Source organism: Pteronotus mesoamericanus, unplaced genomic scaffold, assembly GCF_021234165.1.
Source record: "Pteronotus mesoamericanus isolate MK-2021 breed Mesoamerican mustached bat unplaced genomic scaffold, CSHL_Meso_final contig_25, whole genome shotgun sequence".
NCBI lineage: Eukaryota > Metazoa > Chordata > Mammalia > Chiroptera > Mormoopidae > Pteronotus > Pteronotus mesoamericanus.
In genome coordinates this window covers 23,727,160-23,755,078 of record NW_026555105.1, presented here as the reverse complement: position 1 = coordinate 23,755,078, position 27,919 = coordinate 23,727,160, and the positions used below count along the sequence as shown (strand labels likewise).

The 27,919-nt window shown below is 38.0% G+C and overlaps 1 protein-coding gene and 2 pseudogenes across 1 annotated transcript in view; 2 read left to right on the top strand and 1 right to left on the bottom strand.

Annotated features, from left to right (window-relative positions):
- On the bottom strand, positions 1–27,886 carry LOC129070959 (centrin-3-like; annotated as a pseudogene).
- Positions 1–27,919, top strand: part of RNF24 (ring finger protein 24) — a 62,435-nt gene that overhangs the window by 4,976 nt on the left and 29,540 nt on the right. The window lies entirely within an intron of this gene.
- On the top strand, positions 4,379–4,515 carry LOC129071013 (uncharacterized; annotated as a pseudogene).

Below are 27,919 nucleotides of genomic sequence, written 5' to 3'. Positions count from 1 at the left end.
TTACCCGCACTGGAAGGTCAGCTTCAGGAAGGCAAAGACCTCATCTGCCCTGTACACCACTATGTCCCGTAGGACAGCAACTGGCACAAGTACCTACTCAATTATATTGGCAAAAAAAGGCACAGCTGACATTTTTTTAACCTGCTGGAATGACTAGCTCTTGCTTTTTAAAAATTTCGTACAAAAATCCATTTTTATTTATTTTTTAAATTATTCACTTTTTGCTATGCTTGAAAAAATTACGACTGTATTACTAGTTGAATTTTTCCCTATATTACATTACCTTTTATTCTTTCATAAATATAATTTAACATTGGCAGGCTCACACCTGGATTCTGGAGTCAGGCTGCTTGGAGTTGAACTGTATGCAGCTCTTTCACTTTTGCCATGTGACCTTGGCAGGTCTCCTAACTTCTCTGTTTCCTCGTCTGCAAGATAGAAGTAAGAGTAGTATCCACCTCATGTTTTTTATGTGGGTCAAATGAGATAACATGTAAAATGCTAAACTCAGTATTTGCCGTGGGGGGTAAATGTAATGAAAAATAATTATAATTATTTGTAGAGCCTTCTCCAATTTCTAATATTTGATCTGACTTAGTCACTATATTTTTGTCCAGAGTACTTACATCTCCTAGAGTAAGTTGGCTATAAATGTGACTCAGCTGTTTTTAATTTTACAGTTTTTTTCTGATTCCTTGCCTCTCTATTCCCCAGATTATCCCAAGTGGTAGATTGGTAAAATGATCTGCAGTTGACACAGGAGCACCCTATAGCACTTCCCAGCAGTGTGGTCATTTGATTAATCATTTTGATTACTTGATAAAATATTATTTCAAACCCAGTCCTGCTCTTTATTTGGCTTGCCCAGGAGTGAGGTTTCTTTTTCATGTTATTCCACATTAAGTTTTCTTGTTTCTGGAAATGGAACTTTTAAATCACCCAGTACATTATCAACAGATTTTTTTTTTTCAGTAGCTATAAGACACTGTTGTTTTCACTTCTTAGCTAACTGGGAAGATAAATATGTGTAGCAATACAAAATCCACTCTGAGGGCCACATCAGGGAGAACGACAGGCTCTGTAGAAGGTCAGAGTAGGAAGATTCCTGTCCTGCCAGCCTTAAGAGATTCTTATAGATTTTCTGCATGTTAAATTCTGTTTTAGCCTATTCCCATATTATTTTGTCTTGAGTTTTATTTTGAAAGTTTGCTTAATCATCTTGGCAGTAGTTTAGATTTTAAGGCTGATAATACACAAGATAAAATTTAAGGCAGTTTTTAATTTTAGAAATTTTTTCTTGAGGTAATCAACTTAGTAGTTACTCTGCCTCTTTCTTTTCTTGTCTAGGTAGGCAGTGGGGACTTCTCCAATAATCTGAGCATTTCTGACATCAGAGGGTAGTGTTGGGTAAACTTAGGGTTCAAAAAGATGCCAGATGGTTTGAAAGGAATTGTGAGCACTCCAACTAGTACAGTCCATTGAAAGCCAGCTGGCTGAGCCTCGTCTGCTGTGGAGGTAGGAACCAGACACTTTGTTCCAAGCCAGCTGGCCCAGGAGTAGCTGGCCAGTGGACTTATTTTGGTTGGCCATTCCTGGGAAAGCCAGCCTGGGCCCTCCATCTGCCCTAAGAACAGTGTGATACCAGAGAGTCGCTCTGTGCCTTCATGATGCTCTAGGGAATTGGAGCAAGCCAGAGTGGCAAGGAAACGAAGCCGCTTTTTAGGTAGCACTGCAGGTGAGCCTCACATTAAGTTGTGATCTTGCTCTGTAAAAGCATAGTGCAACTTCAGTTTTTATGGATTCAGTGCTGTTAGGTGCATTGTATTAGAGTTGCTTACGGCTAAAGAATCTATAGTGAATTTTTTTGTTTTGTTTTTATTTCAACACTTACCCAAGGATGTGTTTTATTTTTTGAGAGAGAGAGACATCGATCCATTGCCTCCTCCTGTATGTGCCCTGACCAGGGATGGTACTTAAAACCTAGGTTATGTGCCCTGACTGGGGATCGAACCTGAAATATTTTCGTGTACAGCACAACGCTCCAACCAACTGAATCACCCAACCACGGCAATATAGTAAATGTTTTCATATTTTAAATAACTTCCATTTGATCTGCTTTTAAAGTTCCTGCTTTCATTTATTGAGTTTTTTATTTTTAATCATATTTTATTGATCATGCTATTACACTTACCCTGATTTTTCCCCCCTTGCACCCTCCACCCAGCAACCCCCACTCCTTCAGACAATACCCCCACCATTGTTCACATCCAGGGGTCATACATATAAGTTCTTTGACTAATCCATTTCCTATACTGTATTTTACATCCCCATGGATATTCTGTAACTACTGATTTGTGCTTCTTTTTTCTTTTTGGGGTTTTTTTTATATTTTATTGATTATGCTATTACAGTTGTCCCATTTTTTTCCTCCCCTTAATTCCCCTCCACCCTGCACCGCCCCACCTCCCAGCATCCCCCCCTCCGCCTTAGTTCATGCCCATGGGTTGGACAGTAAGTTCTTTGGCTTCTCCATTTCCTACACTATTCTTAACCTCCCCCTGCCTATTTTGTACCTACTATTTTTGCTGCTTATTCCCTGTACCTTTTCCCTCACCCTTCCCCACCCCCTCTGTTTTACTGTTCATAGTTTTGATCTTCCTCCTTTTCTTCGATAAATCCCTTTAACATTTCATATAATAAAGGCTTGGTGATGATGAACTCCTTTAACTTGACCTTATCTGGGAAGCACTTATCTGCCCTTCCAGTCTAAATGATAGCTCTGCTGGATAGAGCAATCTTGGAGGTAGGTCCCTGTCTTTCATGACTTTGAATACTTCTTTCCAGCCCCTTCTTGCCTGCAAGGTTCCTTTGGAGAAATTCAGCTGATAGTCTTATGGGAACTCCTTTGTAGGTAACTGTCTCCTTTTCTCTTGCTGCTTTTAAGATTCTCTCCTTATCTTTAATCTTGGGTAACTTAATTATGATGTTCCTTGGTGTGTGCTTCCTTCATCCAGCTTCTTTGGGACTCTGTGAGCTTCCTGGATCTCCTGGAAGTCTATTTCCTTGGCCAGATTGGGGAAGTTCTTCATTGTTTTTTCAAATAAATTTTCAATTTCTTGCTTTTCCTCTTCTCCTTCTGGCACCCCTATGATTCGGATGGTGGAACGTTTAAAGTTGTCCCAGAGGTTCCTAAGCCTCTCCTCATTTTTTTGAATTCTTATTTCTTCATTCTGTTCTAGTTGAATGTTCATCTCTTCCTTCTGCTCCCAATCGTTGATTTAAGCCCCGGTTTCCTTACTTTTACTGTTGGTTGCCTGTATATTTTTCTTTATTTCATTTTGCATAACCTTCACTTTTTCCTCTATTTTGGGACCATGCTCAATCAATTCAGTAAGCATGGAGATTACCAGTATTTGGAGCTGTCCATCTGATAGGTTGGCTATGTGTTCATTGATTAGTTCTATTTTTGGAGCTTTGATCTCTTCTTTCATTAGGGCCATGTTTTGTTGTTTTTTTTTTTTGTCTTGGCACGCCTTGGAAATTGATGGAAGGGGCAGAGCCTTAGGAATTTACCAGGGCAGAGCAACCCTGTTTGCTGAGTTGTGACGGTGTCTGTGGGGGAGGGGTCCAAGAGGGAACAATGCCGCTTGCTTGGCTCTCAGCCAGCTTTCAGTCACTTCCCCCGCTGCCCACAAGCAAATTGGGCCCGTCTAGTGCTGATTCCCAGGTGTGTGGGTTTGTATACCTTCTAGGAACCTTTGGGTCTCTCCAGCAGACTCTCCTGTGAGTCTGGGGGTTTCTTCTGCTGCTCTGACCCCCACAGGTTTTTACCTCCAGAAGTTTTGAGGCTTTCTTTTCCTGCACTAGAACCCTGGATTGCGTGGTCTGTCTCATTTTCTAGCTGTTCCTCTGGTCTATCTGCACGCAAATGTGGGAACCCCAGTCCTCCAGGCGCCACCTTGCCACGCCTCCTCTCCACCCCTGCTGCCTGTCTCCACCCCTCTTACAGGCCGGATGAGTGTTTCTTCTTTAGCTCCTCAGTTGTCAGATTTCCATTCAGTTCAATTTTCTGGAAGTTCTGCTTATTATTCGTTGTTGTCTTTCTTTGGTTGTGCAAGACAGCAAAGCATATCTACCTACACCTCCATCTTGGCCAGAAGTCCCTGATTTGTACTTTTTAATCCCCTCACCTCTTCACCCATTTCCCCAGACCTGCCTCCCCATCTGGCAACCATCAGAATGCTCTCCATAGCCATGATTCTGTCTCTGTTCTTGTTTGCTTAGTTTGCTTTTTAGATTCAATTGTTGATAGATAATATATTTTTGCCATTTTATTGTTCATAGTTTTGATCTTCTTTTTCTTAAGATAGTCCCTATTATCGCTTCTTGGCCTTTTGACTAAGATCAAGTATAGTATCTGTTCTTATCAGTTTAAATAAGTCCCTTCAACATTTCATTTAATAATGGTTTGGTGATGATGAACTCCTTTAGTTTTTCCTTGTCTGGGAAGCTCATCTGCCCTTAGATTCTAAGTGGTAGCTTTAATAGGTGGAGCAATTTTGGCTGTAGGTCCCTGCTTTTCATGACTTTGAATATTTCTTGCCAATCCCCTCTAGCCTGCAAAGTTTCTTTTGAGAAATCAGCTGACAGCCTTATGGGAACTCCCCTATAGGTAACCAACTTCTTTTCTCTGGCCGCTTTTAAGATTCTCTCTTTACCCTTAACCTTTGGCCTTTTAATTATTATCTCTCTTGGAGTGGGCCTCTTTGCATCTCTTGTTTGGGACTCTTTATGCTTCCTGGACTTGCATGTCTATGTCCTTCACCAAATTAGGGAAGTTTTCTTTCATTATTTTTTTCAGATAGATTTCCAATTTCTTGCTCTTTCTCTTCTCTCTCTGGCACCCCTATGATGCGAATGTTCGAGCCCTTGAAGTTGTCCCAGAGGCTACTTATACTACTCTCATTTTTTTGGAGTCTTTTTTCTTCTTGACATTCTGCGTGGTGGTTTTTTGCTTCCTTATGTTCCAAATTACTGATTTGGTTCTTGGCTTCATCCACTCTACTGTTGTTTCCCTGTAAATTGTTCTTTATTTCAATTAATGTATCCTTTGTTTCTGACTGGATCTTTTTTTTAAGCTGCTGAGGTCCTCACTAAGTTCCTTGAGCATCCTTATAACCAGTGTTTTCAACTCTGCATCTGATAGATTGCTTATCTCCATTTTGTTTAGCTCATTTTGTGGAGTTGTGATCTGTGCTTTTGTTTGGGCCATGTTTCTCTGTCTCTCGTTTTGGCAGCCTCCCTGTGTTTGTTTCTGTGTATTAAGTAGAGCTGCTTTGACTCCATGTCTTTGTTGAGTGGCCTAATGTGGTAGGTGTCCTGTAAGGATCCAGTGGCACAGCTCCCTCTATCACCCAAGCTGGGTACTGAAGGTACACCTTTCACGTGGGCTGAGTACAATCTCCTCCTGTATTTGAGCCTCGGTTGCTGTTGGCAGATCAATGGGAGGGATTTACCCAGGCCAGTCAGCTGCAAGGATTGGCTGTGACCACTTAAGCACCAACCTCCACCCTCTGTGGAGGATCAGCTGTGCAGTAACAGGGTGGTGGTGCTCTGACATGGTCTGTAGTTGTCCACTGGGTGTGCTGGCCCTGGGGTTTCCCAGGTCATGCAGGCCAAGGTCAGCCTCCGCCCATGTTTTGCCTGGGGCACCCTGCCTGAGCTGTGGAGCAATCTGAGATGGCTGCTACCTGTGCTGAGCTTGGAGATTTCCAGGTGAAGCCAAGCTGTGAATCAAGGTTGGCTGCTGCTAGTGCTGGGCCTGGGGCTCACTGAAGCCAGCTATTGATTGTTTCAGAGGATTTAGAAAGCTGTACAGTATAAGCCAACCAGCCATTCACATGGAAAAGCAGCTTGGGTAGGCCTGTAAGTTGGGTGAGGCAGAGTTTCTGGGGATCTCCAAGGCCGGCCAAACAGTGTTAGCCAGATTGATGGAGACTTGGATACATCACCAGCTTGCCAGCTTTATGGCTCTGTGGGTCTGAGGATGTAGAAAAGGGCCAATGTCCTCTGCTCAACTTGATGCCAGGCACTTCAGTTTCTTCCAGTATGCCACTGATGTTTTTCAAGCTGATACCCTGGTACTGGAGCTCAGAGAGAGACTGAGTAGGTGAGTCTGTGTGTGGGTTCTTTAAGAGGAACTCCTTGGGGCTCCAGAGGTTTCTTTCACCGACTCAATCCCCACTGGTTTTTGCAGCCAGAAGTTGTGGGGACTTATCCTCCTGGCACTGGAACCCTGAGCTTGGGGGCCTGGTTTGGGTCTGGGACTCCTTGCTCTCAAGATATCCCTCCCAAATTTTTATCCACTATATGTGGGTGTGGGACCAGCCTGTTGTACATCTGCGTCCCTCCTACCGGTCTGGATGGATGTGGTTTCTTTAATTCTGTAGTTGTCAGACTTCCATTCAACTTGATTTCTGATGGTTCTGAGTGATGGTTGTTCCATATTTTAGTTGTAATTTTGATGTGGTTGTGCGGAGAGGTGAGCCATGCCTCTATGCCACCGTCTTGCCCAGAAGTCTTGACTTTTCTTAAAGTGAGGTTTGCCTTTTCTTTTCCTTGTCTTCTTCTAAAGTTTTGGTCATTTGTAATTATTTTCATCTGTCATAAAGCTTTCCCCTATATAAACCATAGGGTTTTTCTGTCGGAGGTTAATTATGTGTGTTGTCTTAAAATCTGGGTCTCATATCAAGTGACTCAGTTGGTTGGAGCATTGTCCTGTACAGCAAAAGGTTGCAGGTTCATTTCCTGGTCAGAGCACACACCAAGGTTACGGGGTGATCTCTGGTCGGGGTGTGTACAGGAGGCAACTGATCAATGTTTCTCCTTTACTCTCTCTCTGAAATCAATAAGCATATCCTTGGATGAAGAGAAAAAAAGATCTGTGTCTCTTTTTGTCTGTTATTTATGTTTTCCTAACTAAACAGATGTTTATATAGATACAAGTCTTCCTTTAGCAAACTTAATGTCATAATAATGTAACTGAGATCAAAGGAAGTGCAAGTATGGTGCCACAGATGTGAGCATTCAGTTCATTCGATAATATTGAATTCTCAAATTAGTAACTTCACAACAGTCTATCAGTATGCTTTATGTTATCTTTAAATTTTTGTTTCCAAATTTGGAGACTGGTGCTGTATTACTTAGGTTTATTAAGTTTATCTAGGCAAACCAAAAAATTATGAACTAACCTGTACCTCCTGTTGTTCTTACCCAACTCTGAGCATGGAAAATTATGCCCAGTGCTGTAAACTTGAAATAGAATCTAGGTATTCTATCCAAATAGGCTTTTCATTGCAAACTGAAAGAAAAAGTTTGGCAGATAATGAAACACCGAAGTATGTGCTAATGTAGTTTATAGGAAATGGGTGGGAAGGGAAGTGAAAGATGTAGGCTATCATTCTTTTCCTTTGGCACAAAAGAATTGCAAAACTTTTTCAGAAGCATGTTGGGTGTCTCATGCTTGGCTATAATTAAATAAAAATCTTTGCTTAAACTTATTGTCCCTGAAAATAAGCCTGAAGAAATTTTTTGGTACTAAAAAAGATTTTTTTTAAATCATAGACCACAATATCAATAGCTACGGGCAATACTATACCCAGAAAATCATCTTTCACCTTAGCTAAGCTATACCAAAAACCTTTTATGCCAGTAGCTTTATATGCTTTGCTTATTTACTCCTTACAGCAGCAACCCAAGAGTTGTTTATGGATGATAAAACAGACGATCAAAGACGTAACAGAATAGCCATGGGGAAGCACAGTATAGGAGATGTAGTAGGCAAAGAACTTACACGCATGACACATGGACATGAACAACGGTGGGGGTTGCCTGAGGGGCTGGGGAGTGTTGGGTAGAGGGGAGCAAAGGGGAAAAAAATCAAGACAGCTGTAATAGCATAATCAATAAAATATAATTTAAAAAACCAGCATTTAGTTCAAAATGCAGCTGTGACTTCTTTTCTGTGTCTCAATTTTCTGTATTTCAGTTCACTACCACCATCTCTTTAGATCTCCAGAGTTACATAAAATAATGACACAGTTCTGAGGAGAGAAAGTGGGCAGCTGCATTCCTAAAAGTTTTTTTTAAAAACTATATTCTGGCCCTGGCTGGTGTGGCTCACTGGATTGAATGCCAGCCTGTGATCCAAAAGTTCACTGAGTTCGATTCCCAGTTAGGGCACATGCCTGGGTTGCAGGCCAGGTTCCCAGTTGGGGGCATGTAATTAATGTTTCTCTCACACATCAATGTTTCTCTCCCTCTCTTTCTCCCTTGCCCTCTCTCTAAAAAGAAAGAAAAAAAATAAAAATATATTCAATAAAACTGCTTGTTCTCTACTGTGGGTTTTCAGTGGGATATATACTTCAGGAATAAAACAATATATTTTATAGCTATCTGACTGTTTTAGTTCGATTGGGCTGCTGTAACAAAATACCATAGTTTGCATGTCTTACAAGCAACAAAAATTTCTCACAATTCTGGAGGTTGGGAAGTCCAAGATCAAGGCCCTGGCAGATTATGCGTCTGGTAAGGGCCCGCTTCCTGGTACACAGATGGTACTTTTGTTGTGTCTGCATGGTGGAAAGGACAGAGGAGCTGTCTAGGGCCTCAAGGCACTAATCCCAATCATGAGGGCTCCACCTTTATGACCTAGTCACCTCCAGATATCATCACATTGAGATTTAGGTTTCAATATATGAATTTGGGTAGGACACAAACATTCAGTCTTTAACACTGACTATATGATACAAGGAGAAAAATGATGTTTCCCATATAATTCACTTAATTTCTAAATAATCAACTGCCATGGTAATTTTTCATTGATCTATTTATTTTCTACCTGAGATTAATAGTACTTAATTGATTTACCTGTACTTGTTTTCAGGCTTCTCTGCTCTTTCTCATTTTTTATTATAAAAAATTGTAAATACACTCAAAAAGAGATAGTACAGCACACCCCTGTATGATCATCCCTCAGATTCAACTATTTTCAAGATTTTGCCATATTTATTTTTTATATATTTTTCTTTCATTTTTCCTGATGTATTTTACAGCAAATCCTAGGCATTTCTGTATACCCTGACATACTTCTATATGCATCTCTAAAAAATAATGATGTTGTCTTGTAGAACCAAAACGCCATTCTGACACCTAATACAATTAAAAATTACTCCTTGGTATCATCTAATAGATAGACCCTATTCAAGCTTGCTCAGTTGTCTCAAGAATATATTTTTAGAAATGGTCTGTTCCTGGATTTAAAGTCCACAGATCACAGTTGGTCATTTTGTCTCTCATGCCTGTTTTTATGTAGGGCAGTCTCTGTTCTCTCCCTGCCCTTTTTTTGTGTATCACAAACTGGTTGCAGGAACCAGGTCAGTAGTCCTGTGGAAGCTCTTACATTTGGGATTTGTCTGTTTGCTTCATCATGGAGTCAGTTTGTGTCTCTGTTCCCTGTGTTTCCTACAAATGGAATTTAATTCTAGAGACCTGATTAAAGTCAGATTTAAGTTTTGTGGCAGGAATGCTTAGGAGGCCTGTTGTGTACAGCTACCCACTTCTTGTGATACTAAAAGAAAAGACCCCATGGATGATCATCTCATTATCATTTATTACCTCCAATGTGGCAAAATGGTGATTTTCTTATTTTGACCCATCTTCCACATTTATTAGCAGGAGTTCTGTAAAAAAAAAAAAAAAAAACCTTTATTTCATCAACTAGGGCTATTTGGTGTTACCCTGAAATACATTTTGTATGAGAGACTCCCAAGTAATTTGATATTATTTTGTTCTTGATAAAAGATAATGAGTTTGAATCAGAATAAAAGGAATTGAATTTATCCTTTGTTTTATTGAGCATTATAATGAAATTCTGAGTCCTACAGCAAAAGGTGGATGATTGCTTTTCTTTTACAAGTGAGATGTGTACAACAGTTGCTCTGAAAGTTAAAGGTGGAGATATATGAAAGCCCCTTATAAACTGGAATCAAGCAGTGGAGAGGAAAGAGTGCTAGATTAGGATTAAAAAATTGGTTTTAGTCCCTAAATGTCTTAATCCATTCATTTTCATGGACTAATAGTGAGGGTTGACAGTCTTTAATTCTATGGGGTTCTATGAAGATAATCGGTAAATGTGTTACTGATTATTCCAGACTATTTTCTACAATCAAATCAAGAAAATTGCATTCTAATGTCAGATTTCCTGTGTTCTAATTAGTTATCTAATGTGTTATGACAGAAGGCTAATGGTAAGTATACTCTTAACAAAAATCATATTTTTCTGAAGTAGAATTAGGATTCATGGTCTGATATTCCAAATGGTCTATTAATGCAAAAGAATTTAAAATAATACTCACCTAGAACATCAATATGTTGGATTGATGTGTTAGCTGTGAGTAACAGAAAACCCAAAACAAGTGCCTTAAAATGAGATTAAAATTTATTTCTCACATAAAAGTTGGCACAGGTCTGGTATGGAGCTTCATGACAACATGGACCTTTTACCAATTATCCACTTTTCCCTCTTATCACTCTATCCTCCTCTTGAGTGCAAACCATATTCTTATGGAGAAAGAAGGTGGCCTACACATTACACGGAGCAGGATGGAAAAAAGGATAAAGCAGAAGGTAGAATGCGCCTTCAGTGCTCTATCAAGCATGATTCCTAGCCCCTTCCGTATGCGTCCATCACATTAGCTAGATCTGAAACATGGCCACTCACAGCTACAAGAAAAGCTGGAAAGTGTAGCCATGTGTCCAGCTAAAAATTCTGATTAGAGTGGAAGAAAGGGAGGTGTGGGGAGTCTCTACCGCAGTCTGGTTAATGATAAACAAAAGAGAAAACCAAGGAATGTTTGCTATTATATCTCGCCCACTAAAGAAGGGGAGGGTTCCTTCTTTAGTAGCTGTTTCTAGTAGCTGGTGTTCATTCTCTCAATGGAAATGTACTTCTAGAGGAGAAGAGCTGACAACGTCATAGAAACATCTCTTAAGAATGTCATTCTCCTTACTGTAATTGGGTTAATGCATGGGTCCTTCCGAGAGAGAACTGCTAGATATATTTCCTAGTTTTAATTCATTAGTTGATATTATGATTTATGAGCCAGCCTCTGATGAGTTAGTTAATGTGGATTTTTCCCACTGAGCTCAGTAACCCCTGGGGAAATTGATCAAGCAGAAAATAGACCTAACCCTAGATGTACAGTGAACATACTGGAAATATATACTTTGTAAGGCTTCATCTGACCTGAACCACCCATTTCTCATTCTTGATCTTGAAGGAGGAAAAATCACAAACTTGTAGTCATTAATATCTCCATCTATAAAATCAAAATAATGTTTTGCATGGGAAGATTGATAGTGGTCTTGTAAAATGTTTTTAAGTAGGAAAGAGCTTTCCAGGGCTAATGATATGGCAAGTCTTGACTTAAAAACCCACTTAGAAAATTATTCTCTGTTCTGGAATGTTGTGACCCTTTCAAAGTTTCTGAAAATAAATCAGCAGAACCAGACTCATTCTCTAGAATATGGAAGTAACATATTTCATCTGCACCATTGTCTCAGCTGTTCCATTTCCTGCCTGAAATCATCTTAAGGATGAGGTCTTCCCATATCTTTCTTCAAAGAACAAAGCGATGCTAGTAAACTAAAGAGGCCATGCTTAGGATTGTAATATCTAGAAACTTCAGTTAATTTTCACCAGCGTCAAGATACCAGGCAGCCTGCACACTTTGCTAGATTTATAACTGGTTGAGGTTTGCTCAGTTAGTCATGAACATCTCAGATGCTGTTTTATGGGTATAGAATTCTCCTATGAAAGTAAGATCCAAGCCCTGGCTGGTGTGGCTCAGTTGGTTGGAGTGTCGTCCCATAGACTGGGTTTGATTCTCAGTCAGGGCATATACCCAGGTTGCAGAATCAACCCTGGGTCGGGACACGTATGAGAAGGCAACCAATTGATGTTTCCCTCTCACATCCACGTTTCTCTCTCAATCTCTCAATCTCCCTCTCCCTCTCTCCCCCTTCCTCTCTCTCTAAAAGCAACAACAACAAAAATGTCCTCAGGTAAGAATTACTTTTTAAAAATCAGAAAAACCCATAGGCTTTTGATTTATACGGATGAGCCATCTGGAAATTGTTGTTGAAGAAATGTAGCTAAACTAATGACTGTTTCCCAAAATTCCCTTCTCTGTCTGAGTCACTTCAGAGGGGAGTCCACTTGTGGTCCAGGCTCAGAGATTTAGATCTGAACCAGACTGAACCAGGGAGATGTGGTCCGGGCTCAAATTATCCCTGACTCAGGAATATTCAGACACCAACCTCAATGCCAGCCTCACAATAAAGAACCAAAAGACCTTGACCATGATGATGAACACTCCTGTATGCTAGGCACGTCCCCCAGAGACAGGCATTGTAACTACCTTCATTTTACACATGAGGAAATTGAGACTTGCCTACAGTCCTAGTCGGGGGAGTAGCTAAGCTCAAGTCTACAATTAATGCCTCAGCTATGACATCTTCCATGGAGCCCTCTGATTTACCCTCATTTCTTGGCTAATGAATTTCTAAACGACACAGACATTGTTTTCTCTCATTTCCAAGGCTGTATTTTTTCATTGGTTAGCTTGTTCTCATTTTACCACTCTAGAAAGAGCTTGTGGTTTTACTAAACTTCCTTGTTTCAGTTTTAGTTCACAGAATGTATACATTCAAATCTTTTCTCTTCACGGATCCTAAACTCCTGTAAGAATTCTGAAAAACTGGTACCTTTTCTGGTAACTGAGAATTCATGAGTAAAGTATTGGAAGTAATGTGCTCAACCCAGAACCCTCAAGGTTTATAAAGGACCCTCTTGCCACTTCTCCCGTAGTAATTTGACTAGGCTCTAGAGAATGAACCTTCCCAAGGGTTCAGGGTTTGAAATAGTCACCCACAGCTCAGCAACTTTTAAACTACAATGTAGAAAAGGGGATTCATATATAGAGGAAATTCAGTGCCTTCTTATATAGCCCTTATGTATACTTGAATTTAGTTATTAAGTTATGCAGTCTGTGGACTGAACAAACTCAAGTCCTTTAAAAGCAAGTAATCTATCATGACTGCTCCGTTAAACCGTTGTATTAATTTCTGTCTGGTACCCTGTGCTTTTCCAGGGAGTTATAACTGATTGTTGATTTATCTTCTCTGGCCAGGTGTCTGAAATACAATTGACTTATCTAGATTATCACAGCCAACTCTTCTCTTTATTTAAAAAGTGACTCTTTTCTTTGGTCTTTAGGGCTACTCTGGCTCTATTTCCGGACATTTCCTTGGTTATGACATAAATCCAGCAATTCCTAGGGTGGCTTTCAATATTCAAAGCTGTTTCCAGAAATGCCATGACATTTCCAGAATCAAATAAACCTTTATTAATTTTAAAGACATGGTTCTGTGTCAAACACTGGAGAAGACTAAAGAGCCGTAACTAAATACAATGTGGGCTCTTGGATTGGATCCTAGAAAAGAAAAAGAACATTAGTGGAAAAACTGGTAAATTTTAATAAAGTCTACAGTTTAGTTAATAATATTGTACCAGTGTTGATTTCCTGTTATTGTATTATGGTTGCATAAGATTTTAACATTAGGGAAAGCTAGGTGAAAGGTGTATGGGAATTCATGCAACTCTTCTGTAAATCTAAAATTATTTCAAAATTAAAACTTTAAGCGAATATACATACACTCTCCCAAATTGTTTAGGAATTATGGTATTGGCCTTTCCTGAGGCCCTCTAAGGCAAAGAAGATGAACCAGAATGTATCAGTATACTCAACTACACACAGGAACCAGTGACAGAAATTGTTTCGCTTGTGTGTTATTCAAATTCTGCCAGTCTAGTACAAGCTTAGTAAGGCCTATGGAAGGCAGCAGGATCTCATGGGAAGAGTAAGGGATTTGGATTCAGTCATGGATTTCATTTCCTCTGCCACCACTGACTAGTGATTTCAATTTGGGCAGCCGACTTGACGTTTGAGTCTCAATTTCCTCATTTGAATATGGAGGAATATAATACCCAGCCCACAACAATTATAAGGATTAAATGGGATTTATGTATTTGAATATTAGTCATAAACTCTAAAACACTATGTAAAATGTTCATTTTGATTAATATCCTAAAGAATTGTTTGAAGAAAAAAAGATTCCCTAGTTTAGCCTGGCTCTCCTGAGAGTATTTTCTTCCCTTGCTACCTGTCTTTCATTTCATTCTCCTTCTGTCTCAGCATTATTCTGTGCTCTTTTTCCTACATACTCTTAAGAGACCCATCCTTAGTTAATGATGACTTTAAGTTAAATAGAAATCAATAGTTAAATACTAATAAGCAGATTATTTGTAATTAACAGTGCTTGTATGGTTGTCTGGGATAGGGGTTAGGGGGAATATAAGTTATCCAGTTTGAATCCCTCACCACCTTCAAATTCTCATAAAGATCTGATGGAATGATTTAAATTGAAATCATTACCCCCCAAAAAAATGGAGAGAAAGTCTTTATGGGGCCAGCATAGAATAATTACTGGGGATATGTCAGGGTAAAAATAGACCTACCAAAATAACAAACATCTGAAATTTTAAAAAGTGTTTTAGAAGATAGGCTTCAATTATGATAACAAAGATTGAGCACTTCAGACTTGATTTTAGAACTTTGGTAACACCAACAAAGAGAAAAGCTGTGCACAAATCCAGAGAAAACTATGGAAATAGAGGAAACAAAAAGGAAAACACAAACTGCAGAAAATGGAATTGTCAATAATAGAGCTGCAAAGGGTAAAAGATACAAATGCTATTAAAAGGAACTAGTTACGATTAAAAGGAAAAAAAAACAAACAAAGCCTTGAAGCACTGTGATAAAAAGTATAAAGAAATTTCTGTCCCTTAGGGGGATAATGGCGTCAAAGTAATGGGTCGGTCAGTAAAATTGAGGCTAGATGAAGATACCCAGATTACAATACAGACGGAATAGACAAATAGGTTACATCAAACTCCATACCTCTAGCTTTTTGCTCCTGCATCTCCCCTCTAAATAAAGTTGGTGCAGGGAGTGAGTCTTGCAAGTAGAAAGATGCCTCAGTAAACGAAAAATTGAAAATGTTTGAAAAAAGAAAAATAGACCTTTGCTTACAACTGAGTTTGTGGAGTACTCCCCGCCCCGCCAGATTTGGCACTTAAAGACATATCTACTTATCAGTTTCTTAAAACTAGAAAGAAGGAAAAACTATCTCCTGGAGAATAAAAGATAAGCATGACCTCAGAATTTACAACTGAGATTATAGAGAGAAGATGCAGTTAGGGAAATATTTACAAAATACCAGCCTATTTATCCTCCCTAGCTGTCTGCCTTCTGAAGATAAAAGATTTTGAACTCTGATATCTTAGAAGAATTTCGAATAGCCGAGTACCAGAGAAGATTATAAAAGACTTGGAATGCAGAGAAAACTTCTGAACTATAAGTGGTAGAGACAGTGGTACTTGGAAGGAAGAGAGGTAGTGGAATCATCCAGGAGTGGCAGCTTCAGCATTGGAGCACAGAACTTCTCAGTGCAGGATTTGTACCTGAGGTGCTGCATTCCATGGCCTGAGCCTTTATAAGAAGAGAAATGCAACCTTAGCTTAACTGAGTGATAACCAAAGCCTAGGGAAATCTTGTTAACCAAGTCTCACAAGACTTCCTATACTCACAATGTATAGATTGGGCACGAGAAATAGAATTTTCAGGTGAACTTGAACCTTGATTAAACATGAGTAAAATTCTTGTACTCTTTCCCTTAGGTAAGTCATGTGGGAAAAACATAAATAAAATCATTGTATAATTTTGGTAAGTGGTTTTAAGAAGTATTTCTCTGCTAACCTTGTAGTAGTCTTCCCTGGTATAGGGCTTTCTGATGGACCTGTAACTTTTTGACATTCACTGGCAGATTCTGGATTTGACAGGAAATGTATGCTTAATTCTATACATATAATCTATGCTTCTATATAGACAGATATGTACTAACACCATTTCCTTTTAAATCACTTAATACCATTGTCTCTACCAGCTCTTTGTAAGATGTAGGCAAATATTAGTCAAATACATCACTTTAAGTTTCTTTTAAAGTCAAAAGATATAAAAGGATATAGATATAGATATGACTGTGTCTTCCCTAGGGTCCTTGTCCTCTCTACCAAAGCAGCTCACGTTATCAGTTTTTTGGATAACCTTTCAGGGATAGTTTATGTACATTCAAGCAAATCTCTATATTCTTCAGTAGTGACATCTGTCAAATCCAACTAGTAATAGATGTGTTTGCAGTGTTATCAATGACATGATGCAAGGCAGTCAGCTATGGGCTAAGCTGCAGAGGCTTCACATCTCATGCTGATTGTTAATACCTGCCATCTAATTCTCGAAGGCTCAGATTGCTGCAGTAGGGCCAGGCACTGGCCAGTCCAGTGAGGCCACACTGTGGCTCATCAGCTGAATTCAGTCACAGCTCTGAGAGAATGAGCTCTCCTGCAATTAGTTCCTATATTCTAGTTGAACAAAACAAGGATGTATCCTGGTTTTCTTATATTTTTAATTTGTTCCTGAGACCACTTTGATTACGTCAGAAAGCAAAAAGATTGCATCTCCTAAAGCCCAGTCTTTGGGCACAGTCCTGTTTGGGCAGGGTCTTGAGAGACAACTTGCCAGTTTGCTATTTTGTTGTCAGAAAGATGAGCTGGAGATCAGCTAGTGCAAAACAAAAGTTACATTTGGTGATATGTACTTTTAATAATTATTTTAGGTGATATGTAAGTAAAAGACCCTTGTAGAAAGTAACTGTTCGGTTGCCTTGGTGTATGTTTTGCAGCCAGTTTTTCTTGGAGTGCTCACTGCTTAGAGCTCAGTGTTTTGTGGATACTTTACTAAGAGTTATTTGTATGCAGACAATTGGTTGTATCTGCCCAAAAAAGTTTTTCCAAGTTTGGCTCCAAAGTAAATACAGACACCCCTTGACTTACAATGAGGTTACATCCCAATAAATCCACTGTAAATTGAAAATACCATAAGTTGAAAATGCAGTTAATACACCTAAATTACCAAACATCATAGCTAAGCCTGCCCTGCCTCAAACCTCCTCAGAACACTTACATTAGCCTACAGGTGGGCGATTATCTTTAGCTTCATCTCAAGGGTAATTGCCTTCCTCTTACCAGAAGCAGGGGACACAGATGGACATGTTGCAGACATGATGGGACGTGAAAACACAAAACATATCCCAAAAATGCTGGCAACACAGCACACTGTAGAATATCAGTTGCTTACCCTGGTGATCCTGTCTGACTGGGAGCTGCAGCTCACTGCTGCTGCCCAGCATCACGAGAGAGTATCATACCAAGTATCAGTAGCCTGGGAAAAGACCAAAATTCAAAGCACAGTTTCTACTGAGTGCATAGCACTTTTACACTGTCATAAAGTGGAACTATCATAAATTGGGGACCATCTCTATAAAAAGCAGTAGCTTTTCTCTTTTCTGGGAATAACCAGCTTTTAAAAATATAATGGGAAAAAAGATCCTATTCATAATAGGAACAAAAAAATATATATATAATAACTGAGAATAAAGAAAAGGGTAAAACCTCTATGAATAAGCTATCTACTGAGAGGCATAAAATAAAACTCAGATAAATAAAAAGTCATATTGTATGCCTGGATATGAAGACCCATTTTCCCTAAAGTAAGCTATAAATGTAATTCACTGTTGGTTAACTTCTCAACAGGATTTTTAAAACATTGTTTATCTCTTAAGAAATAGCCTTGAAAATATTGAAAGGGGCCCTGGCTGGCATGGCTCAGTGGATTGAGCACCAGCCTGTGAGCCAAAAAGTTCGCCAGTTCGATCCCCAGTCAGGGCACGTGCCTGGGTTGCAGGCCTGATCCCTGCTTGGGTAGCGTGTGAGAGGCAACCAGATGATCAAAGTTTCTCTCGCACATCACTGTTTCTCTCCCTCTCTTTCTCCCTCCCTCCCCTTGCTCTAAAAATAAATTTAAACAATATTTGTTAAAAAAGAAAATATTAAAAAGGGAGAGGAATGATGAACATATTGCCCTATTGCATATGAATTGTTGGTATGCTAGTTTCATTAAAACAAGATGTTTGAGTGCTGATGCAGAGCATCATAGGCAGAAAAAAGGGAATAGACTGCAAAATCCAGAAACAGACCCAGGCATGTGTATAAAGTGACTCTGAAAAAGGTAGAATTTTAAGGCAGTGGAGAAAAAATTTTATAATTGCTATTAGAACAAATGACTAATCATTTAGAAAACAATTTTAGGTCTTTTTTCCATGCCATAGAGTCAATTAAATTTAAATATTTAAATTTAACGTGCCTAACCGTGTATATAGTAAGAGAATACAAGTGTGTATTTCTATAATCTGGTGTGGGGAAATCAAAGATAGCAACCATAATGCAGGGTCACAAACTCAGTGCCAACAGGGCAACAGGGGCAGGCAAGAAATTGAATCATTCTAGTACACTGGGTAAAAAAGAAAATCATGCAGTCCATTTTTTTAATTTTGATTTTTATGTTAAATTTTTATTGATTTGAGAGAGAGGGGGGAAGAGGGGAGGAGAAGAAAGAGAGAGAAAAACATCGATTTGTTGTTTCACTTACTTATGCATTCATTGGTTGTTCCTTGTATTTGCCCTGCCCAGGAACTGAACCTGCAACCTTGGCATATCAGGACCACCCTCTAACCAACTGAGCTTCCCAGCCAGGGCCTTATTTTGATTTTTTTTTTTTTTTTAATATATGTAGAACTATTTATCTTCTTTGAGAAAAATAACAGCATGAGCACAATAAGTAACCACCAACATGTGGTTCAGAGTTATGGAGTTATAGGGCATGGTGGAAACTGTGACGTATGAAACCGTGCTGACCTCATCCCAGCTGTGCCCCTCCTGTCCTTCCAGTTGTGCAGCAAGATGGCAGCTTGGAGGCCCCAAAGCCACTCAGCTCCAAGCAATTGTTGCTATCCATGCAAGAACAAAGCCACAAGAGTTACAGATCATCTGAGTTCTTCCCATGCATAGCTGAACATTGCAGACTTTATTGTTAAATCTACCAAGTTTAAACTGTTATCTTATAGTTTTTGAAATTTGTGAAACAAAACATTCACAAGGCCAAACTCAGCCCATCGGCCTCAGAGGTTATGAATTCTAGCTGCATAGTTTTGCTTTTGGTTTCAGGGTTATGCTTACCACCTTAAATGAGTTGAGATGCTTTCCTCCCTGCCCTTCCCCCGCCCCAATATAATTCTCTGGATAGCAGAGGAATTATCTGTAGAAGTTTAGATTGATTTACCATCTATTGCCCCCAGGGTCTGGGGCCTTTTTGTGAACACAGTTTTATATTTTCAGGATTTCTTCTTGAGCCAGTTTTGGTTATTTATGTTCCTATAAAAATCATATGTTTAATCTGGATTTTAAAAAATTCTCTTACAGATTTTTATTTTAATCTTAGTATCGCAATAGTTTTTATCTCTCATTTCATAATATTTTGTTGATTGGTTGCTCTTAGTTCCCCTCTGGATTTTTTGTTTTAATTTATCTGTTCTTGTTTGACTTTGTTTCTTCTGGTTTATTTTGTTTGATTTGTTCTTTTTCTAGCTTTTAGAGTGAATTTTTTGTTCACGATTTTCATAATTCTTTTTAGATTGATAATACAAGTTTTGAAGGTTATGAGTTTTTCTCTCAGAACAATGCTTTCCCCCACCAACATGTCATTAATTTCTAAATGGTCTGTGGTTTGCTTTGACTGCCTCTTGGACCCAGGTCATTTCAAAGATTATTTTTTGAATTTCCAAGTAGTATTTTTTGCTTGTTTATCAAGGCAGAAGAGAACAACTAAAATCTGCCTAACAACCTTACCTTTGTTTATCTCCTTTTTCCTGGTAACCTTCCATACCTGACTCTCCTCACCCCCAACATATTCTTTTGTCTTCACCTGAAGATGGTATTTAAGATGGTGGCTTCAGACATTTTGGCAAGTTACTCAGTTTCCTGGGTCTCTCTCCCATGTATACACGAGGTATACATATTATTAAATTTTTGTTTGTTTTTCTTGTGCTAATCTGTCTTTTATCATAGGAGAGTCTCTGCCAAGAATCCAGCAGGGTAGAAGGAAAATTATTTTTCCTCCCCTACAAGCAGTAGGCTATATCATATAGCTTAGGTGTGTAGTTGGCTATACATACTATCTAGGTTTGTGTAAGTGTACTCTATGATGTTTGCACAAGAACAAAATCACCTAAACGCATGATGCAGTTCTCAGACTGCATCCCGGTTATTAGTCAGTTCATGACTGTACTGGGATAAGATGCATGTCGTAATCCCTAGAGTAACCGCTAAGAAAATAATTACAATACTATACTTTAAAAAGCAACAAATCTCTCCTGGGCATTTATCCCAGAGGAATGAAAACTTATGTTCACACAATAACTTGTACCAAAATGTCCAAAGCAGCTTTTTTATAATAGCCCAAAACTGGAAGCAAACCAGATGTCCTTCAGCAGATGAGTAGTTTAACTGTGGTACATAAACATAACCATGGAATACTACTCAGCAGTATAAAGGAACAAATTATTGATACACGCAACAGGATGGATAAATCTCTAGAAAACTATGCAAGTGAAAAAAGCTAACTCCAAAGTTACATACCTTATGATTTCATTTATATATCACTTTTGAAATAACATTTTAGACACGAAGAACAGGTTGGTCATTGCTAGAAGAGGTTAGGTACTGAGGGTAAAGGGTGGAAGTAAGTATGTGTGGTTATAAAAGGATAACACTAGGGATCCTTGTGATACTGTAACTGTCCAGTATCTTGTCTGTGGTGGTAGTTACGCCATTTGCACTCGTATACAAACGAGTGTAAGTAAAACTGGGTAAATCTGAGTAAGGTTGGCTATATCAGTGTCCTCTGTTTGCGATACATTATAGTGATAACTAATAATAGTTGTAATTTTATATGGTAAAATGTCACCATTGTGGGAAACTTGGCAAAGTATGTAAGAGATCTCTCTATTATTTCTTTTTTAAAATACTAATAAACATGTGTACCAAAACAAAAGTGACTACTAATAAATGCTAAATAAAACTGTGTACCACATGATTCCATTTTTTAAACTTTATATACATAAAAGCTTATTATAAATACAAAGCTAAAGCTATGAACTATTAGAGTGATGATAATCCTGTTCATACTAAGAAACTTAACAGTAGAAAATATTACTACATAAGATGCTTATTTTTGGTCCTTTTGGAAAAAAGAACTAAGGTTAGGGTGTTTTTTACATTTCTCCAACCACAAAAATAGAATACAAGATGGTAACTGCAACATTCTCAGTGTTTACCCTTGTAGTGCTTTCAGTATCACCAGTCATAGCAGCAATGAACTCCTGTTGATTTATTTCTCTTTCACCATCTTTATCAAATTTTTCTTTCATCACTCAGTGTTTTCACCCAGTTTTCTAGCAACACATCACAAATTCCTCAGGCTTATTTTTCCTGAATCATCATCATCAGATAGTTTAAATGCCTTCAGTATTTCTTCATACGGATCTCTTTCCAATATCCAGTCTGTCACAACTTCATTAAAATCTTCAAAGATAATTTTCCCTATGGCTTCTCTGTCAAAATCTTTAAAAATCTTCAGTACAAAAATAGTCACAGGGATGTAAAGTACAGCATAGGGAATATAATTAATAATATTGTAATAACTATGTATGGTGTCAGGTGGGTACTGGAAATATCAGGGAGAACACTTTGTAAAGTATGTGATTGTCTAATCACTATGCTGCACACCTGAAACTAGTACAAAATAATATCAAATGTAAACAGTAATTTTAAAAAAAAACCTTTGGTACATCAGCTCTTTTTACATTAATCCCCAATGCTCTCATTGTCACCTTTAATTCATGACAACCTATTGCTTTATTTTTATTTCTGTCAAATTGTTTAAAAGCATCTTTAATTTCTTATTTCTGTTCTTCAGAGAGCTCTCTTTTTTTCCTCTTTGTTTTGTCCACTACAAGTACATTTCTCAGAACTAAACTCACCTTCTCTCTGGAGAGAGCTGTTCCTCTTAAGAATGATTTTAACTGCCTACCCAAGGCAGCATGACTTCCACAAGCAGTTCAACAGACACCAACGACCCTCTCTATTATTTCTTACAACTGCCTATGAATCTGCAATTATCTCAATAAAATATAAGTTAAGAAAAGTTTTAAAATCAAAAAAGGAATTAAAATTGTACACTAGAAAATATCCAGTTAATACAAAAAAGTCAGAAAAAAGAATATGAGACATATAGAAAAAAAATAGCAAAATAACACGTAATCCAACCATAGCAATAGTAATATTGAATAGATTACTCCAATGAAAGTCAGCTATTAGCTGACTGGATTTTAAAAATAACAAGGTCCAACTGTATATTGTCTACACTTTAGACAGCTGTATACTGTATATATTCAAAGACACAAAATAATAGAAAAAGATACATCTTGCAAAGAATATGCATAGGAGAGCTAAAGTGGCTATGCCAATATCAGACAAAATAGACTTTAAAACACAAAAAATACTGCTAAAGACAAAGGTATTTTATAATAAAATAGTTCTTCAGGAAAATATAACAACCATAGACATATACCAACCTAATAGCTGAACCCCAAAATACGTGAAACAAAAACTAACAGAATTAAAGGGGAAAATTGATATTTCAACAATAATAGTTGAAAACTTCAATATCTCATTCTCAATTATGGGTAGAACAACTATACCAAAAATCACCAAGGATACATAGGAGTTAAACAACACTACCAATCAACTTGACCTAACTGGCATTTATTGGAATACTCTACCTAATGACAACAGAATACACGTTCTTCTTAAGCACACATGGAACATTTCCCAAGATAGACTATACATGTTAGGTCAGGGGTTTATAAAAAGTTTCTTAAAGGGCTCTATAATAAATATTTTAGGTTTGTTGCCTATAACAGTCTCTGTCACAGCTATTCATCTCTTCTATTTTAACTCAAAAGCAGCAATTAACAACAAATGGGCATGACTGTGTTCCACTAAATTTTATTTACAGAAACAAGCAGGCTGTGCATAGTTTGCCAACCCCTGTGCTAGGTCATAAAACAAGTCTCAATAAATTTAAAAGAATTGTAACCTAACTTGATGGAATTAGATTAGATATCACCAAAAGGATATTTTGAAAACCCATAAATATTTGGGAATTAAACATTACGCTACTAAGTAGTCCACAGGTTAAGGAAGAAAATACAAGGAAAATTAGAAAACATTTTGACTGGATAGAAATGAAAATACAACAAACTGAAATAATGGAATGATTACCCAATGCAATCTGCAGATTCAGTACAATCCCTATCACAATTCCAATGATTTTTTTTTTTTTTTTTTTTTTTTTTTTTTGCAGAAATAGAAACGCCAGTCCTCAAATTCTTATGGAATTGCAAGAGGCCCCCAAATAACCTAAATAGTTTGGGCTGGGGTCCGGGGGGAGGGGAGAACAGAGTTGGAAGATTTCATTCTTCCCAATTTCTAAACTCATTATAAAGCTAAAGTAATCAAAACTGTGGTACTGGCATAAAGATAGACATATAGACCAATGGAGTAGATTTGAGAGTCCAGAAATAAACCCCAGACATCTGTGATCAATTGATTATTGATAAGAGTGCAAAGCTCATTCAGTGGGGAAAGAATCATCTAAAATATGGTGCTAGACAACGGGATATTTACATGCAAAAGAACAAAGCTGGACCTCTCCATGATATCCTATACAAAAATTAACTGAAAATGCACCAATTACCTAAATATAAGAGCTAAAATTCTTAGAAGAAAACAGGTGAATCTTCATGATCTTAGATATGACACCAAAAGCATAAGCCACAAAAAAGAGAGAAAGAAATTAGACTTCACCAAAACTTCAATTTTTTGTACATGAAAGGACATCAAGAAAGTGAAAAGACGAAACTACAAAGTGTGAGAAAATATTTGTAAATCATACATTTAATAAGGCTTTAGTATCCAGAATACATAAAGAACTTTTACAGCTTAAAAAAAAAGTTTCACTTTCAAAATAGGCAAAGTACTTAAATAGCCATTTCTCCAAAGATACACAAATGAAATAAGCACAGGAAAGAATGCTGTACACCATTAGTCATTAGGGAAATGCAAATTAAAATCACAATGAAATAGCATTTCACACACATGAGGATGGGTATTTAAAAAATAAAAAGCACAGAAATAAACAAGTGTTAATGAGGACGTGAAGAAATTTGAATCCTCTTACATTGCTGGTAGGAATGTAATATGGTATATAGCCACTGTGGAAAAGTTTGGTGATTCCTCAAAAAGTTAAACATAGAATTATCATATGACCCAGCAATCCACTTCTAGGAATATATCGAAAAGAATTGAAAACAGATACTCAAGCAAATCCTTGAACACAAATATTCATAGTAGCATTATTCACAATAACGAAACAGTGGAAAGAACACAAATGTCCATCAAGGGATGAATGGATAAACAAATTGTGGGATATACATATAATGGAATATTATTCAGCCATAAAAAGAAATTAAGTACTGATATATACCACTACAACATGAATATGAACCTCAAAAACGTTAAGCTAAATGAAAGAAGCCAGATACAAATAGTCATATATCTTGTTGGATAACTCAGTTGGTTAGAGTGTCATCCCAGTATGCTGTGGTTGCAGGTTCAATCCCCAGTTAGAGCACTCACAAGAATCAACCAATAAATGCATAAATAAGTGGAAAAACAAATCAATGTTTCTCTCTCTTCGTCCTCTTGCTCTCCAAAAAAAATAAGTTATATTTAGTACGATCCCATGTATATGAAATATCCAGAGTAAGTAAATCCATAGAAACAGAGAGTAGTTTGGTGGTTGCTGGGTCTACAGAGAGGGAAGGCATAGGGAGTAAACTGCTTCATAGTATCGGCTTTTATTAAGTTTAGAGTGATTAAATGTTTTGGATTTAGATAGAGGTGGGGGTTGTACAACATTGTGAAGGCACTAAATGCCTTTGCATTGCTCATTTTAAAATGGTTAGTTACGTTATGTGATTTCACCTGGTTTTTAAGCATATGAAGGGTATATACTCTTAAGTTGTTGATAAACTTAAATTTTATAAGTTATATTTAAAGGTACCACTTTTGTAATAATCATTTGCTACTTGACTTTAGAAATTTATTTAATAAGTTTTTATTCAATCATTGCTCAGAAAGTTAGATTATTGATGCTTACAAAAAGAATAATGAGATATAGTTAAAGCAGAGGTTAGAGAGAAATTTATGGCTAGGAATATCTGTATTAGAAGAAAGTAGAGAATTCAAATCAATAACCTACGCTTCCACTATAAAGAAGCTAGACAAAGAAGAACAAACTAAACCCAAAGCAAGTAGAAGGCAGGATATAATAAAACTTACTAAATCACCCGTCCTCTGTAGAACCAAATTCTCTCTCACCTTGTCCCTTTTGTATCTTGCTGGGAAATTCTACTGCCAATAAAATATTAATCTTCTCTGTTTCTTTTCTTTAAAAATAAAAGTAAACTGATTAGGTGATTTGAAATTTAGGCTGAAACTAGAAATTTCAGAAACTATTAATTATACAAGGGGAGAGAAAGTTTTCATGTAATTGAAGTCAGAAATGCCAAGTAAGATCCAGCAGTGCATGTATGTTCTTTCTCCTCTTCACTCCCACAAGGAGCAATTACTAAAAACCTTTTACATTTTTGATACCCAAAAGGCAAAGAATGCTTATTACTGGGATGATAAATAGTCTCTCTTTTTAAAGATTATCTTATTTTGAAAGATTATTAATACTCATGCTGAAAAGATATTATGATGAAAATATTATAAAACCAATGTATTGCTAGACCAGGATTAACATCTTGGAATAATACAACATCTATTTAGACTGTTGAGCCAACATATCATTCATAGCTAAGCAATTCAGCGAAAGAAAGAACAGTCCTAAAATGTATCCTGTATCAGAGTATCCTTTGTCAGCCCCCATCTCTCTGCTAATGGGTTGTAAGGCCCTGCCAAGAAGGGACAACTCACAGGGAAGTATCAGCAGTCAGCTCCCAAGAGCACTGAGGCAGATGTCCCTTCCATGTGATGACAGCACTGACTTTGATACTCTGCATGTCTGTATCTCTGTTCAGAATCCCCCAGGGCTCCTTGGTGACGCCACCCAGTGTGAAGACCCATTCAGGGGCAACATTCTCACACTACTAGCTCACTTCCAGCTGACCTGGAATGAAGGCTGCCTTAGGCAAGGATAGGTGTCCAGGCCTTGCATCTGGGAGCCAGGCTGGCAGGCCACTTGACACAAAGCTTGGCATTGTGTGCAGAGGAGCTCCCTGAGAAAAGAGTACTGGGTTAGTAGACTCCCCTCAAGAGATTTCTCTTTGTCAGGGCTCTTCTGTATTATTTAATGATTTTTTCTAATATCTTCCCTCCCCACTGCCCCCACTAAAATGCACGAGCACACACGCGCCTTACATAAGATGAGAAAATTGAGGTGTAAATGGGTCAGGTATTGACATCTAGATTGTAACATCCTGGGAACAACATTCAGAATTGCTGACTGCAGACCTGTTGCTTTTTCCCACCACATCACTTCCTGTCTCTTTGACCATTTCTCAATTAGTCCTCTCAGCACGGATGTTTAAATCTCTAATTTCCTAAACTGAGAGTTATTTTACCAAATCTAATTTGTCTGGTGAAGGATATTTCTACAGGATTTAGAGTATTTTTAAGGGATTGCAAAGGTTCCTGTACCCAGTTCCAGCACGGCATGGAGGAGTGCCCCCCACCACAGTTCTCGGACACTGGCAGGATGTCCAAGAATTTAACTAAATTCTGACACTATCTGCCCAGTGATAGCATCAGATTCCACAGGTTAATGGTTCAGTCCTACAAGACTACACACACATGTATACACTTCAGACACCAGCCTCAAGCCTAGTCTTTTACCTGTGCTTCTGACCAACCGGCTATAGGTTGGAGGCTCCAATGACCCCCTCTAGCTCATACTGCCAATCACAAGTCCAGATCGTTAACTATACTTCTGATCAACTGGCTATAAGTCAGTCGTTCCCACAGCCCCCTTCTTGGTTTCAATTATTTTGCTAGAATGACTCACAGAACTCAAAGAAATATTTTACTTACTAGTCCCCTGGTTTGTTACAAAAAGATATATCTCAGAAACAGCCAGATGGAAGAGATGCATAGGATAAGGTGTGTTTGAAGGTACCTGGAGTTTCCATGCCCACTCCAGGCACATCACTCTCCCAGCACCTCCATGTGTTCACCTGCCTGTAAGCTCTCCTGAAAAGGACCAACGAGCTGTCCTGGGTTTTTATGCCCCCATCCTTATATAGTTTCCAAAACTTGCCTCATTAACATAACAAAAGACAGCCTTTTCACTCTCAAGAAATTCTGTAGCTATCAGCTAGAAATTGTGGACAAAAACCATTTTATTTATACACACACACGCATGTGTGCGCACACATATACACATATATATACACACACAATTTATATCCTACTTAACTTTTCCGACATATCTTTGTATTTCCCTTAACATTAATATTTATGGACAATTCTAGAAATAAACAATTCATGAGTTTTAAATTGAGTGCTGTTCTGAGTAGTATGAGGAAATCTCTCACCATCCCTGGACGTGACTCACCCTTTGTCTAGCATATCCACATTGTACTTATAGTGCAATAAAGTCTT